Source organism: Scyliorhinus torazame, unplaced genomic scaffold, assembly GCF_047496885.1.
Source record: "Scyliorhinus torazame isolate Kashiwa2021f unplaced genomic scaffold, sScyTor2.1 scaffold_471, whole genome shotgun sequence".
In the NCBI taxonomy this organism is placed as follows: Eukaryota; Metazoa; Chordata; class Chondrichthyes; order Carcharhiniformes; family Scyliorhinidae; genus Scyliorhinus; species Scyliorhinus torazame.
In genome coordinates, this window is record NW_027308198.1 from 66,725 (window position 1) to 71,038 (window position 4,314).

A 4,314-nucleotide genomic window follows, 5' to 3' on the forward strand; every position below is an offset into this window, starting at 1 on the left:
GTCCTTCATTGCTAGAGGGATGGAGTTTAAGACTAGGGAGGTTCTGCTGCAACTGTATAAGGTGTTAGTGAGGCCACACCTGGAGTATTGTGTTCAGTTTTGGTCTCCTTACCTGAGAAAGGACGTACTGGCGCTGGAGGGTGTGCAGAGGAGATTCACTAGGTTAATCCCAGAGCTGAAGGGGTTGGATTACGAGGAGAGGTTGAGTAGACTGGGACTGTACTCATTGGAATTTAGAAGGATGAGTGGGGATCTTATAGAAACATATAAGATTATGAAGGGAATAGATAGGATAGATGCGGGCAGGTTGTTTCCACTGGCGGGTGAAAGCAGAACTAGGGGGCATAGCCTCAAAATAAGGGGAAGTAGATTTAGGACTGAGTTTAGAACATAGAACATAGAAAATACAGCACAGAACAGACCCTTCGGCCCACGATGTTGTGCCGAACCTTTGTCCGAGATTAATCATAGATTATCATTGAATTTACAGTGCAGAAGGAGGCCATTCGGCCCTTTGAGTCTGCACCGGCTCCTGGAAAGAGCACCCTACCCAAACTCAACATCTCCGCCCAACACCAAGGGCAATTTTGGACATTAAGGGCAATTTATCATTGCCAATCCACCTAACCTGCACATCTTTGGACTGTGGGAGGAAACCGGAGCACCCGGAGGAAACCCACGCAGACACGGGGAGGACGTGCAGACTCCGCACAGACAGTGACCCAAGCCGGAATCGAACCTGGGACCCTGGAGCTGTGAAGCAATTGTGCTATCCACAATGCTACCGTGCTGCCCTTAAGAACAAATAAATCTACACTATATCATTTTACCGTAATCCATGTACCTATCCAATAGCTGCTTGAAGGTCCCTAATGTTTCCGACTCAACTACTTCCACAGGCAGTGCATTCCATGCCCCCACTACTCTCTGGGTAAAGAACCTACCTCTGATATCCCTCCTCTATCTTCCACCTTTCACCTTAAATTTATGTCCCCTTGTAATGGTTTGTTCCACCCGGGGAAAAAGTCTCTGACTGTCTACTCTATCTATTCCCCTGATCATCTTATAAACCTCTATCAAGTCGCCCCTCATCCTTCTCCGTTCTAATGAGAAAAGGCCTAACACCCTCAACCTTTTCTCGTAAGACCTACTCTCCATTCCAGGCAACATCCTGGGTAAATCTTCTTTGCACCTTTTCCAAAGCTTCCACATCCTTCCTAAAATGAGGCGACCAGAACTGTACACAGTACTCCAAATGTGGCCTTACCAAAGTTTTGTACAGCTGCATCATCACCTCACGGCTCTTAAATTCAATCCCTCTGTTAATGAACGCGAGCACACCATAGGCCTTCTTCACAGCTCTATCCACTTGAGTGGCAACTTTCAAAGATGTATGAACATAGACCCCAAGATCTCTCTGCTCCTCCACATTGCCAAGAACTCTACCGTTAAGCCTGTATTCCGCATTCATATTTGTCCTTCCAAAATGGACAACCTCACACTTTTCAGGGTTAAACTCCATCTGCCACTTCTCAGCCCAGCTCTGCATCCTATCGATGTCTCTTTGCAGCCGACAACAGCCCTCCTCACTATCCACAACTCCACCAATCTTCGTATCGTCTGCAAATTTACTGACCCACCCTTCAACTCCCTCATCTAAGTCATTAATGAAAATCACAAACAGCAGAGGACCCAGAACTGATCCCTGCGGTACGCCACTGGTGACTGGGATCCAGGCTGAATATTTACCATCCACCACCACTCTCTGACTTCTATCGGTTAGCCAGTTCGTTATCCAACTGGCCAAATTTCCCACTATCCCATGCCTCCTTACTTTCTGCATAAGCCTACCATGGGGAACCTTATCAAATGCCTTACTAAAATCCAAGTACACTACATCCACTGCTTTACCTTCATCCACATGCTTGGTCACCTCCTCAAAGAATTCAATAAGATTTGTAAGGCAAGACCTACCCCTCACAAATCCGTGCTGACTATCCCTAATCAAGCAGTGTCTTTCCAGATGCTCAGAAATCCTATCCTTCAGTACCCTTTCCATTACTTTGCCTACCACCGAAGTAAGGCTAACTGGCCTGTAATTCCCAGGGTTATCCCTAGTCCCTTTTTTGAACAGGGGCACGACATTCGCCACTCTCCAATCCCCTGGTACCACCCCTGTTGACAGTGAGGACGAAAAGATCATTGCCAACGGCTCTGCAATTTCATCTCTTGCTTCCCATAGAATCCTTGGATATATCCCGTCAGGCCCGGGGGACTTGTCTATCCTCAAGTTTTTCAAAATGCCCAAACACATCTTCCTTCCTAACAAGTATTTCCTCGAGCTTACCAATCTGTTTCACACTGTCCTCTCCAACAATATCGCCCCTCTCATTTGTAAATACAGAAGAAAAGTACTCGTTCAAGACCTCTCCTATCTCTTCAGACTCAATACACAATCTCCCGCTACTGTCCTTGATCGGACCTACCCTCGCTCTAGTCATTCTCATATTTCTCACATATGTGTAAAAGGCCTTGGGGTTTTCCTTGATCCTCCCCGCCAAAGATTGTTCATGCCCTCTCTTAGCTCTCCTAATCCCTTTCTTCAGTTCCCTCCTGGCTATCTTGTATCCCTCCAATGCCCTGTCTGAACCTTGTTTCCTCAGCCTTACATAAGTCTCCTTTTTCCTCTTAACAAGACATTCAACCTCTCTTGTCAACCATGGTTCCCTCACTCGACCATCTCTTCCCTGCCTGACAGGGACATACATATCAAGGACACGTAGCACCTGTTCCTTGAACAAGTTCCACATTTCACTTGTGTCCTTCCCTGCCAGCCTATGTTCCCAACTTATGCACTTCAATTCTTGTCTGACAACATCGTATTTACCCCTTCCCCCAATTGTAAACCTTGCCCTGTTGCATGCACCTATCCCTCTCCATTACTAAAGTGAAAGTCACAGAATTGTGGTCACTATCTCCAAAATGCTCCCCCACTAACAAATCTATCACTTGCCCTGGTTCATTACCCAGTACTAAATCCAATATTGCCCCTCCTCTGGTCGGACAATCTACATACTGTGTTAGAAAAGCTTCCTGGACACACTGCACAAACACCACCCCATCCAAACTATTTGATCTAAAGAGTTTCCACTCAATATTTGGGAAGTTAAAGTCGCCCATGACTACTACCCTATGACTTCTGCACCTTTCCAAAATCTGTTTCCCAATCTGTTCCTCCACATCGCTGCTACTATTGGGGGGCCGAGAGAAAACTCCTAACAAGGTGACTGCTCCTTTCCTATTTCTGACTTCATCCCATACTACCTCAATAGGGTGATACTCCTCGAACTGCCTTTCTGCAGCTGTTATACTATCTCTAATTAATAATGCCACCCCACCACCTCTCTTACCACCCTCCCTAATCTTATTGAAACATCTATAACCAGGGACCTCCAACAACCATTCATGCCCCTCTTCTATCCAAGTTTTCGTGATGGCCACCACATCGTAGTCCCAAGTACCGATCCATGCCTTAAGTTCACCCACCTTATTCCTGATGCTTCTTGCGTTGAAGTATACACACGTCAACCCATCTCCGTGCCTGCAAATACTCTCCTTTGTCAGTGTTCCCTTCCCCACTGCCTCATTACTCGCTTTGGCGTCCTGAATATCGGCTACCTTAGTTGCTGGACTACAAATCCGGTTCCCATTCCCCTGCCAAATTAGTTTAAACCCTCCCGAAGAGTACTAGCAAACCTCCCTCCCAGGATATTGGTGCCCCTCTGGTTCAGATGCAACCCGTCCTGCTTGTACAGGTCCCACCTTCCCCAGAATGCGCTCCAATTATCCAAATACCTGAAGCCCTCCCTCCTACACCATTCCTGCAGCCACGTGTTCAACTGCACTCTCTCCCTATTCCTAGCCTCGCTATCACGTGGCACCGGCAACAAACCAGAGATGACAACTCTGTGTGTCCTGGCTTTTAACTTACAGCCTAACTCCCTAAACTCGTTTATTACCTCCACACCCCTTTTCCTACCTATGTCGTTGGTACCAATGTGCACCACGACTTCTGGCTGCTCCCCCTCCCCCTTAAGGATCCTGAAGACACGATCCGAGACATCCCTGGCCCTGGCACCCGGGAGGCAAAATACCTTCTGGGAGTCTCGCTCGCGACCACAGAATCTCCTATCTATTCCCCTAACCATTGAATCTCCTACAACTATTGCTTTTCTATTCTCCCCCCTTCCCTTCTGAGCCCCAGAGCCAGACTCAGTGCCAGAGACCTGGCCGCTAGGGCCTTCCCCCGGTAGG